General features: G+C 43.4%; 1 protein-coding gene across 5 annotated transcripts in view; it reads left to right on the forward strand.

Annotated features, from left to right (window-relative positions):
* The window catches only part of adck5 (aarF domain containing kinase 5), a 132,165-nt gene that overhangs the window by 22,066 nt on the left and 97,384 nt on the right, over positions 1–12,715 (forward strand). Inside the window, exon 2 of one of the 5 annotated variants that reach the window (XM_043690933.1) lies at positions 2,619–2,625. The exons of 3 other annotated variants lie outside the window; for them this stretch is intronic. The gene's annotated coding sequence lies outside the window, so the exon portion shown is untranslated. Of the gene's footprint in view, positions 1–2,618; positions 2,626–3,578; positions 4,088–12,715 lie in introns of those variants that run through there. One more of the 5 variants, XM_043690932.1, reaches the window with a different exon arrangement.

Genomic DNA, 12,715 nt, shown 5'->3' on the forward strand with positions numbered 1-12,715 from the left:
TACTTCAGTAAAGCCTTTGATAAGGTTCCACATGGTAGGCTGTTGGAGAAAATGCAGAGGCATGGGATTGAGGGTGATTTAGCAGTTTGGATTAGAAACTGGCTTTCTGAAAGAAGGCAGCGAGTGGTTGATGGAAAATATTCAGCCTGGAGTCCGGTTACTAGAGGTGTGCCACAAGGATTTGTTTTGGGGCCACTGCTGTTTGTCATTTTTATAAATGACTTAGATGCAGGCGTAGGTGGATGGATTAGTAAATTTGCAGATGACACTAAAGTTGGTTGAGTACTGGACAGTGTGAAAGAATGTTGCAGGTCGCAGGGGTACTTGGATAAACTGCAGAATTGGGCTGAGAGGTGGCAAATGGAGTTCAATGCAGCCAAATGTGAGGTGATGCACTTTGCCAACAATAACAGGAAGGCAGAGTACTAGATCAATGGAAAGATTCTTGGTAGTGTGGATGTGCAGAGGGATCTTGGTGTCCATGTACATAAATCTCTGAAAGTTGCCACCCAGGTTGATAGTGCTGTTAAGAAGGCATATGGTGTTAGGTTTCATTGGTAGAGGGATTGAGTTCCAGAGCCGCAATGTCATGCTGCAACTATACAAAATGCTAGTGCAGCTGCACTTGGAATATTGTGTACTGTTCTGGTCCCCATATTTCGTGAAGGATGTGGAAGCATTAGAAAAGGTGCAGAAGGGATTTACCAGGATGTTGCCTGGTCTGGAGGGAAGGTCTTATGAGGAAAGGCTGAGCGACTTGGGTCTGTTCTCATTAGAAAGAAGGCAGCTAAGAGGGGATTTGATAGAGACATACAAGATGATCAGAGGAATTAGATAGGGTAGACAGTGAAAGTCTTTTTCCTAGGATGGTGACACCTGCTTGTACGAGGGGCATAATTACAAATTGAGGGGTGATAGATTTAGGACAGATGTCAGAGGCAGGTTCTTTAGGCAGAGAGTGGTAAGGGTGTGGAATGCCCTACCTGCCAATGTAGTTAACGCAGCCATATTAGGGAGATTTAAACAATCCTTGGACAAGCACATGGATGATGATGGGATAGTATAAGGAGACGAGCTGAGAATCGTTCACAGGTTGGCGCAACATTGAGGGCCGAAGGGCCCGTTCTGTGCTGTATTGTTCTAAGTGAATTGCATAGGTTCACAACCCTTTGAGAGAAATAATTTCTTATCTGTTTTTAATCTGCTCTCCCTTATCTTAAAACTACGACCTCTCATTCTAGATGCTTCCACAAAAGGAAGCATCCTCTCTGTCTACATTTTGACCTCTTTTAGTAACTCATACATCTCAATAGGATCTCTTTTCATTTTTCTAAACTCCAGAGAATATAGGCCTAAACCATTCAATTTCTCTTCATTTAAACATACCCCACCTCTGTGAGAAGTTAAAGGGTTAATTTGTTCCACTGGCCTGCAAGAAATTTGATGTCCTGGGGGTAGGATGGTTTCTCTGTCTTGCAGGTAGAAGATAAAAAAATTGACATTGTCATTTCCTACTGTTCCAAGTGATTTACATAACCATCTCCAACTATTCAAAATTAATAAGAACATTACAGTTAACAATTCTGATCACACCCTGCAGTTTAAAAAAAAAGATTTACACCAGATTTTGCCATAAAGGAATAATTTACATCATATTGTGTCTGGAAATAATCAAATCACGACATTGTCTTGAGTGGCATGTGAGTATGGTGGTGTGGCAGGGGGCTGTGTCTTGCATGCATGATTGACTGATAAAACCTTAGTTGTTTGAGCAATTCTGGCTCAGAGCTGGAGTCTGAGCTTTGAATAATGCAAGATGTAAGGGAGGGGGAGAGTTACCTGTAACTGTGTTTCAGAAGACAGTTCCGTGATTAACTATATTGAATTCAATCAGTGGTCAAAGATGGGAGGGTATGGCTACCAGCAAGGCAGGAAGAAGGATCTTTGAGCTAGTGTTGAAGGAACCTCAGCTCTTGAGATTCTTGCACCCTGGCTGGATGAGTGTAGTCCAGAGGGAGGGTAACTGTCAATAAGCATGATGGTATGGTAACCCATTCAAGAGGAGGGAGAAAGAGAAATATAATTGTTATCGAGGATAGTATTATTAGGGGAATAGATCGTGTTATGTGTCCAGGATTGAGTGTCATAACGGCAGGTTTGCCTGTCTCATGTCCTAGTTCAGGATATTTCATTGGGGCTGCTTTGATTGGGAGAGAAAAGATCCAGTTATCATGGTTCATATAGCTACCAACAATATCAATAGAAAGCAGACGTTCTGCTGAATTAAAGTGAATTTATTGTCACATGTACCAAGGCACTGTGAAAAGCTTTGTCTTGCGAGCAATACAAGTAGATCAGAGTTAAGTAGCTAATAGGTAAAAAGCAGGCAGGTCAGAGTTAAGTAGCATAGGTAAGTAAATAATGGGTAAACAGCAGCAAAAACAAAAGCACAGGTACAGAGGAATATTAAGAGTTTTGGAGTACATTCAGTATTCTAACATCAGTAGGGTAGAAACGGTTTCGAAATCAGCTGGTGCGTGTGTTCAGACATCTGTACCTTCACCCCCAATGGTAGAGGTTGTAGAAAAACCTTGCCAGAGTGGGATGGATCTTTTGAGAATACTGGTGACCTTTCCTTGACAGCAGGCCTGGTAGATGGATTCAGTAGATGGGAAGTTGGCCTTTGTGATTGTCCATACAATTATATGGTCCATATGATGGATAGAAAAGAGTAGTGGGGATGCTGAGGGAATTATGAGCAGCTAGGGGCTAAATTAGCAGAACCAAAAAGATGGTAATTTCCATATCATCACTTAGAGTCATAGAGATGTGCAACATGAAAACAGACCCTTTGGCCCAACTCGTCCATGCCAACCAGATATCCCTATCCAATCTAGTCTGACCTGACAGCACCTGGCCTATATCCCTCCAAACCTTTCCTATTCATATACCAATCCAGATGCCTTTTAAATGTTACAATTGTACTAGCCTCCACTGCTTCCTCTGGCAACTCCTTCCATACACCTACCACCCTCTGTGTGAAAAAGTTGCCCCTTTGGTCCCTTTTTATATTTTCCCCTCTCACCCTAAACCTATGCCCTCTAGTTCTGGACTCCCCACCCCAGGGAAAACACTTTGTCTATTTATCCTATCCATGCCCCTCATGATTTTACAAATTTCTGCGGTCACCCCTCAGCCTCTGACTCTCCAGGGAAATTGACCTATGAGCTTATTGTCACAGGGTCAATGAGATTAAAGAGGTAAATGAGTGGTTCAAAGATTAATGTTGGAGAAATGGGTTCAAATTCATGGGACAATGGCACCAGTAATGGGGAAGGAGGGTGCTGTTGCAGTGCGATAGCCTCCATCTGAATTATGCTGGGACCAGATTCCTGGCGAATCACATAAGTAAGGCTATAGATAGGGTTTTAATTTAAAACATGAGATTCAGTTGCTTAGAAAATTATAAGGCAAAGGGCATTTATTTATTTATTTCGTTTGTTTCACATGTGTCTTGTTACAAAATACAGTGAAAAGTGTAATTCTGGCACCATTTTAAAACACTGAAAAATAAACCAAAATGTGGAATATAAGGGCAGAAAAATGAAGAAATAAAGGAATTGTCGAACTTCATAGTCCTCCTTGTTCAGTGCTCTGTTATGGGTCTGATGGCCTGGCACAAGTTCCCTTTGCTGTGCTGCTGCCACTGGAACAAAAGTTGCCACTCTTCAGCACCATTTCTCCTCCACCTGTACCCTTGCTACTGAGTCCTCGCTGGATCTTGTCAATGCTGTCAGGAACTGAAACAGCCTAAACTCTACTCTGCTACCGCCATGGTTTGCTTCGGGCCTACCTTGCCAAAGCAACCACTGGATCCCAAACTAGCCGCTTCCATGAATCTGTTCTGGGGGCAGATGCTGCTGGAAACCCAAACTTGTCTCTGCAGCAGCAACCATGAGTCAGCACTCAGACTGCCTTGACAATGGTAGAAGCTGTCAGGAACCCAAACCCACCTCTGTTGCTGCCATGCGTCCAAGCCGCTCACTGCTGCCGATGCTGTTTCTGCAACTGAGCTCCTCTTCAAGAGGTAGGTAAAATAAAATAGAGATTTTTAAAAAAAGAAAGAAACAAAAACTGACGGAGCGGACTAGTCTCAGGCTGAGGAGCCCTACGCTTCCATCTTACTGGAAGTAACAAGAAAGTAGGATCACAGGTCAGTAATGGAGTTTTTCATCAGATCATAAAAGGAAGGAACAGAGTGTAAAAGGGGCCATGAAATGTCCTTGGTAAACAAGGTTAAGGAAAATAGAAAGGAATTTTAAACTTGTATAAGGAGCAAGTGGGCGGCATAGTGGTTAGCACTGTTGTCTCACAGCGCCAGAGACCCGGGTTCAATTCCCGCCTCAGGCGACTGACTGTGTGGAGTTTGCACGTTTTCCCCTGTCTGCGTGGGTTTCCTCCGGGTGCTCCGGTTTCCTCCCACAGTCCAAAGATGTGCAGGTCAGGTGAATTGGCCATGCTAAATTCCCCGTAGTGTTAGGTATAGGGGTAAATGTAGGGGTATGGGTGGGTTGCGCTTCGGCGGGTCAGTGTGGACTTGTTGGGCCGAAGGGCCTGTTTCCACACTGTAATGTAATCTAATCTAATCAAGAGGGTAGCTAGGGAAAGGGTAGGTTCCCCCAAGGACAAAGGAGAGAATTTATGTATGGAGCTGGAGGAAGTGGTTGGGGTCCTTAACAAATAATTTGCGTTTTTTTCACAGGGAAGAACCTGGTGGATGGCAAGTCTAGTGGGGTTCATTGACATGAAATATCAGTATAAAAAGGAGGTACAGTATTAGCTGTTTTGGAAGGCATTAAGGTCGACAATTTCTCAGGATCTGATGGGATCTGTCCCTGAATACTGAGGGAGGAAATTACTGGCACTTATATGAAACCTTTGTATCCTATTTAGTCACAGGAGCAGTCCCAAACGACTGTAGAATAATAGTGTTGTTCCTGTTTTGTTTAACAAGGGAACTATGGATAATCCAGGAAGGTACAGGCTGGTCAGCCTTACATCAGTGGTAGAGAGCTTATTGGAGAAGATTCTTAAGATACATTGCCTTATCATTGCCTGTGGGAACTTGCTGTGCTTTCATCACAAAGATGCTATTTGACCTATCGAGAAGCTGCTGTCCTTTTTGTGGGTAATTGAACCTGTACCTTTGCCAGTTAAATTGCCTTCAAGTCACCATCCAATTTCCTTTGGGAGTCATTCATACTCTCTGCTTCCAGGCCCCTGTGTGCATCTCTGATCACTGTCTCTGTTGATAAGTTCTTCCTCACTCCCCTGAATTTTGTGCCCAAGACCCTAAATCTGTCTCTCCCAGCTGTCACACCATCGGCTAATGAGAATAGCTTTACTTAGTCTACCTGATCAAAACCTGTCATGATCTTGTACACCTGTCCAATCTCTCTCTACAGTTTTGTTTTCTTTGTCATTCCTGGGATGTGGCATTGCTGGCTGGGTCCATATTTATTGTCCAGCCAATGGGCATAGAAACAGAAAAAAGCCCTCTGTCACTCAGTATGATGGTGTATCTTCTAACTCAGTGCCCTGTCCTCACTTTCTTCCCGTGCCCTTTGATCACTTTAGCCCAAAGTAGGCAGAGTGGTGATGGAGGGTTGTTAGTCGGACTGGAGGGCTGTGGCCCATGGCATTCCGCAGGGATCAGTACTGCGTACCTTTTTTTTGTCATTTGTATAAATGATTTGGATGAGAATATAGGAGGCATGGTTCGTAAATTTGGGGATGACACCAAAATTGGTGGTATAGTGGACAGTGAAGGAGGTTATCTAGGATTACAAAGTAGGCTTGATCAATTGGGTCAATGGGCTGAGGACTGGCAGATGGAGTCTGCCTCTATTTTAAACAAAAACGAAGACAACTTTGTTGCTCAAAGTTTGTGAGAAGATTTGTAGCTTGGGTGCTCGTTGTTGTGGTTCTGTTCGCCGAGCTGGGAATTTGTGTTGCAGACATTTCATCCCTTGTCTAGGTGACATCCTCAGTGCTTGGGAGCCTCCTGTGAAGCGCTTCTGTGATGTTTCCTCCGGCATTTATAGTGATTTGTCTCTGTCACTTCCGGTTGTCAGTTCCAGCTGTCCGCTGCAGTGGCCGGTATATTGGGTCCAGGTCGATGTATTTGTTGATAGAAACTTTGGATGAGTGCCATGCCTCTAGGAATTCCCTGGTTGTTCTCTGTTTGGCTTGTCCTATAATAGTAATATTGTTCCAGTCGAATTTATGTTGCTTGTCATCTGAGTGTGTGGCTACTAAGGATAGCTGGTCCTACGAAAGCAACCACCCCAACACACACAAAAGAAGTTGCATCAAGACACCATTCAAAAGAGCCACAACACACTGCAGTACACCAGAACTGCAAAAAGAGGAAGAACACCTATACAATGTATTCGCCAAAAACTGATACCCGCGCAATTTCATCAACAGATGCCTAAGAGAAAGACAACGGAACGAGGACATGCCGCAACCCAAAGGACTAGCCACACTACCATACATCAAGAGCATTTCCGAACTGACAGCCAGACTACTGCGACCACTAGGACTCATAACAGCACACAAACCAACAGCCACTCTCAGACAACAACTCACCAGGATGAAGGACCCGATACCCAGCATGAGCAAAACCAATGTAGTGTACAAAGTCCCATGCAAGGACTGCACAAAACACTACATAGGACAAGGAAGACAGCTAACGATCCGCATCCATGAACACCAACTAGCCACGAAACGAAACAACCAGCTATCCTTAGTAGCCACACACTCGGATGACAAGCAACATGAATTCGACTGGGACAAGACTACTATTATAGGACAAGCCAAACAGAACAGCCAGGGAATTCCTAGAGGCATGGCATTCATCCACAGATTCAATCAATAAGCACATCGACCTGGACCCAATATACCGGCCACTGCAGCGGACGGCTGGAACTGACAACCGGAAGCGGCAGATACAAATCACTATAAATGCCGGAGGAAACATCACAGAAACGCTTCACAGGAGGCTCCAAAGCACTGAGGATGTCACCTAGACAGGGGACGAAACATCTGCAACACAAATTCCTGGCTCGGTGAACAGAACCACAATAATTTTGTTGCATTGTGCCATGTCTGACCAGTTTAAGGGGGATATACGTGGCAAGTACTTTGCACAGAGGGTGGTAGGTGCCTTGAACGTGTTGCCAGCAGAGGTAACAGAGGCAGGCATAGTAGATTCACTCATGCAGCTGGACAAATGCATGAGTAGGTGGGGAGCAGAGGGATATAGATGCTTAGGAACTGGGCGATAGGTTTAGACAGTGGACTTGGATCAGCTCAGGCTTGGAGGACCGAAGGGCCTTTTTCCTGGGCTGTAAATTTTCTTTGAGCAGGGGATAGCCTGCAAAGGGGTACAGAAGTTTAAAAAGTGGGTAGGCAAAAATTTGGCAGATTGGAATATTAATATGAATAAATATGAACTTTTTCACTTTGACTGGAAGAATCAAAAAGTAACATTAAAATGCAGAAGTCTTGAGTTGCAGAGGTATTTGGCTATCCTGGTATGTGAATCACATAGTCACTATGCAGGTACAATAAGTGATGAGGAAAGCAAATGGAATGTTGCTGTTTATTGCCAGGTGAATGGAATGCAAACTGGGGAACTTTTACTGTGGCAGTTGAGGGTGTTATTGAGATCAAGTTTGGAGCACTGTGTATGGTTTTGTTCTCCTAATTCGAGACAAGGTTGAAGTGCTCTTAAAGTAATTATGAGAAGGTTTACTTGACTCAACTCTCCAATTGAGAAAGGCTGAACAGGTTAGACTTGTATCAATTAATTTTTTGAAGAAATACAGCTGATTGTATTGAAGTTTGTTTTGAGGAGACTGGATAGAGTGAATATCCAGAAGAAACTGAAATCAGGGAATACAGTTTCTTTTTTAAAAAAAGAGGTTTCCTGTTTGAGAGAGAGATGAGAATTTTTTCCCCAACCTTTAGAGTTTGGAATTCTTTTCAGAAAGCAGTGGAGACAGTTTATTTTTTTAAAAGGCATGGTAAGATAGATGTTTGGGAGACAAGGGAATCGAGAGTGATTGGTTATTGACCGGGAAGTGAAGCTGAGACCATAACAACCAGAATGGCCATGATCTTATTGAATGGCTGGCTCGTGGCCAAATGTCCATTGTAGCTCTGAGGTTCTATTTCCTATGTTCCTGTATTTGGTCGCATGGAGGCTTGACCACAGGGCTGACAACGTCATTCCCTAAAGGACGTCAGTGAGCCAAATTGATTTTTTAAATTCCAATCAGTAGTTAGCCACGATTAACTTTTTATTTCCCAATGTAATTTATGAAGTCAGTTTCTCAATTTTCATAATGGGATTTGAATGTGTAGTTAGACTAGAAACTTGGTGAACAATCTATAAAGTGTAATAATATAAAAACGATGCTACCATTTGCTATAGGTGCTGTCGACAAAGCTTTGACTTGCTGCACACTACAATCTCATTAAAGACCAACAACTTTGGAAATGCTGGATTAGGTGGAACCTGTGGATGTAGGAAGGCATATTTAGTTATCCTAATTCTTAATCAAACCCCATAACCACCTGAATGTGTTGACATTTCTGCTCTAAGTTTTGCCTGATATACTAAATGTTTCCAAAAAGTTTGTTTTTATTGGCGCAATAAGCACTCAATCCAAAGGTGTCACAACTAACCCAGAGATAAAGATAACATATCGTTCTTTAGGCTCAGGTCAGAACAAAAGGCCAAGAACATTGGCTGGTGGGGATGGGAATTTTAAAGCAGAGAATTTGGGCCCAAGGTTCTACAAATTGCTTTACTGTATAATTGGAGCAAGTTGAACAGCAACTATTGATTCTTGACTGAATGATCAACAGATTGTTCAGTCACAAAAAGATTATCAGAGCAGTTCTCAGTGGAATGTAAATAAAATCTGGTAGTCCGTAGTTGGCATTGATGAGAACAGAATATACAGTAAAGTACTGGTAAGCCCTGACTGCTGCTACTCCAGTAACTCAGAATTCACACTGCTAAGCAATAGGACCGAACACAAGTCTAACCCTCTGTCTCTGCTTACAAATAATATACTGTGGATGCTGAAAATTTGAACTAAAATACACCATGCTGGAGAAACTCAATAGGTCTGCAGAGAGCAAAACAGATTTAACATTGAGCCCAATTGAAGAGGAGTCATTGGACTGGAAATGTTAACTTTGTTTCTCTTTCCACAGATACTGCTAGACCAGCTGAGTTAACTGCAGGATTTTCTATTTATTCCCATCAACATTTACTTCCTCTTGCTCTTTCCCAGCTCCACCTAAACTGATTCTATATAGAGTCATAATCATAGAGATGTACAGCATGGAAACAGACCCTTCGATCCAACCTGTCCATGCCGACCAGATATCCCAACCCAATCTAGTCCCACCTGCCAGCATCCGGCCCATATCCCTCCAAATCCTTCCTATTCATATACCCATCCAAATGCCTCTTAAATGTTGCAATTATACCAGCCTCCACCACTTCCTCTGGCAACTCATTCCATTCACGTACACCACCCTCTGTGTGAAAAAGTTGCACCTTTATACCTTCACTCTCACCTTAAACCTATGCCCTCTAGTTCTGGACTCCCTGCCCCAGGGAAAAGACTTTGTTTATTCATCCTATCCACACCCCTCAGAATTTTGTAAACCTCTATAAGATCAGCCCTCAGCCCCAGCCTGTTCAGCCTCTCCCTATAGCTCAAATCCTCCAACCCTGGCAACATCCTGGTAAATCTTTTCTGAACCCTTTTTCACAACATCCTTCCGATAGGAAGGAGACCAGAATTGCTCATAATATTCCAACAGTGGCCTAACCAATGTCCTGTGCAGCCGCAACATGAACTCCCAATTCCTGTACTCTTTACTCTGACCAATAAAGGAAACCTTACCAAACGCCACCTTCACTATCCTATCTACCTGCGACTCCACTTTCAAGGAGCTATGAACCTGCACTCCAAGGTCTCTTTGTTCAGCAACACTCCCTAGGACCTTACCATTAAGTGTATAAGTCCTGCTAAGATTTGCTTTCCCAAAATGCAGCACCTCACATTTATCTGAATTAAACTCCATTTGGTCCAGATCTTTTAGTAATCTGAGATAACCCTCTTTGCTGTCCACTACGCCTCCAACTTTGGTGTCATCTGCAAACTTACTAACTGTACCTTTTATGCTCGCATCCAAATCACTTATGTAAATGACAAAAAGTAGAGGACCCAGCACCGATCCTTGTGGCACTCCACTGTTCACAGGCCTCCAGTCTGAAAAACAACCCTCCCACCACCAACCCTCTGTCTTCTACGTTTGAGCCAGTTCTGGATCCAAACGGCTAGTTCTCCCTGTATTCCATGAGATCTAACCTTGCTAATCAGTCTCCCATGGGGAACCTTGTCGAACGCCTTACTGAAGTCCATTTGGATCACATCTACTGCCCTGTCCTCATCAATCTTCTTTGATTTCCCATGCACAAAGCCATGTTGACTCTCCTTAATCAGTCTTTGCCTTTCCAAATACATGTACATCCTGTCCCTCAGGATTCCCTCCAACAACTTGCCCACCACTGAGGTCAGGCTCACTGGTCTATAGTTCCCTGGCTTGTCCTTACTACCCTTCTTAAACAGTGGCACCACGTTTGCCAACCACCAGTCTTCTGGCACCTCACCTGTGACTATCGATGATACAAAGTTAGATGTAGAGGGAAGGGTAGCAAAAATGAATCTGGATAGGAGTGAGAGTGACAGGGTAATTGTGGAGGGGGTCTTTAACTTTCCAAATATTGACTGGAAATACGATAGTACGAGTACTTTAGATGGGTCAGTTTTTGTCCAATGTGACACACTATGTAGACAAGCCAACAAGAGGCAAGGCCACATTGGAGTTGGTACTGGGAAATGAACTGGGCCAGGTGTTAGATTTGGAGGTAGGTGAGCACTTTGATGATAGTGACCACAATTCTGTTTACATTCGCGATAGAAAGGGATAGTTATATAATGCAAGGCAAGAGTTACTGTTGGGGGAAAGGCAATTATAATGCAATTAGGCAAGATTTAGGATGCATAGAATGAGGAAGGAAACTGCAGGGGATGGACACAATTGAAATGTGGAGCTTATCCAAGGGCCAGCTACTGCATGTCCTTGATGAGTATATACCAGCATACTGTCAGGCAGGGAGGAAGTGGTTGAGCATGGGAGCCATAGTTTACTAAAGAAGTTGAATCTCTTGTTGAGAGGAAAAAGAAGGCTTATGTGAGACTGAGATGTGAAGGCTTGTTTAGGGTGCTTGAAAGTTACATTAGCCAGGAAAGACCAAAAGAGAGAGCTAAGAAGTGCCAGGAGGGGACATGAGAAGGCATTGTCAGATAGGATCAAAGTAAACCCTAAAGCTTTCCATAGACATATCAGGAATAAAAGAATTACTAGAGAAGGATTAGGGACAATTTTTAGGATAGTAGTGGAATGCATGTGTGGGGTCCGAGAGATAGGGAAGCGCTAAATGAATATTTTTCATCTGTATTTTCATCTAGGTCCCCCTTTGCGCGGGGGGACCCAGAATCAGGGGATGTAGAGTCATTCTTGTGATCTCATTTCTGAATGCTTCCCATTTTCCAGCCGTCCCTTTACCTGCGAACATCTACCTCCAATCAGCTTTCGAAAGTTCTTTCCTAATACCGTCAAAATTGGCCTTTCTCCAATTTAGAACTTCAACTTTTAGATCTGGTCTGTCCTTTTCCATCTCTGTGTTTTAAAACGAATAGAATTATGGTCGCTGGCCTCAAAATGCTCCCCCACTGACACCTCAGTCACCTGCCCTGCCTTATTTCCCAGGAGTAGGTCAAGTTTTGACCTACTCTAGTAGGTACATCCACATACTGAATCAGAAAATTGTCTTGTACACACTTAAATTCCTCTCCATCTAAACCTTTAACACTATGGCAGTCCCAGTTGATGTTTGTTTGGAAAGTTAAAATCCCCTACCATAACAACCCTATTATTCTTAGATAGCCGAGATCTCCTTGCAAGTTTGTTTCTCAATTTCCCTCTGACTATTAGGGGGTCTATAAATACAATCCCAATAAGGTGATCACCCCTTTCTTATTTCTCAGTTCCACCCAAATAACTTCCTGGATGTATTTCTGGGAATATCCTCCCTCAGCACAGCTGTAATGCTATTCCTTAACAAAAATGCCACTCCCCCTCCTCTCTTGCCTCCTTTTCTATCCTTCCTGAAGCATTTGTATCCTGGAACATTAAGCTGCCAGTCCTGCCCATCCCTGAGCCATGTTTCTGTAATTGCTATGATATCCCAGTCCCATGTTCCTAATCATGCCCTGAGTTCATCTGCCTTCCCTGTTAGGCCCCTTGCACTGAAATAAATGCAGTTTAATTTATTATTCCTATCTTGTCTCTGAGGAGAAAGTGAGGACTGCAGATGCTGGAGATCAGAGCTGAAAATGTGTTGGAGGAAGAGCACCTCATCTTCCGCCTAGGAACCCTCCAACCACAAAGGATGAACTCCAATTTCTCCAGTTTCCTCATTTCCCCTCCCCCCACCTTGTCTCAGTCAAATCCCTCGAACTCAGCACCGCCTTCCTAACCTGCAATCTTCTTCCTGACC

The sequence above is a fragment of the Chiloscyllium plagiosum genome, chromosome 5, assembly GCF_004010195.1.
Source record: "Chiloscyllium plagiosum isolate BGI_BamShark_2017 chromosome 5, ASM401019v2, whole genome shotgun sequence".
Taxonomy (NCBI): domain Eukaryota; kingdom Metazoa; phylum Chordata; class Chondrichthyes; order Orectolobiformes; family Hemiscylliidae; genus Chiloscyllium; species Chiloscyllium plagiosum.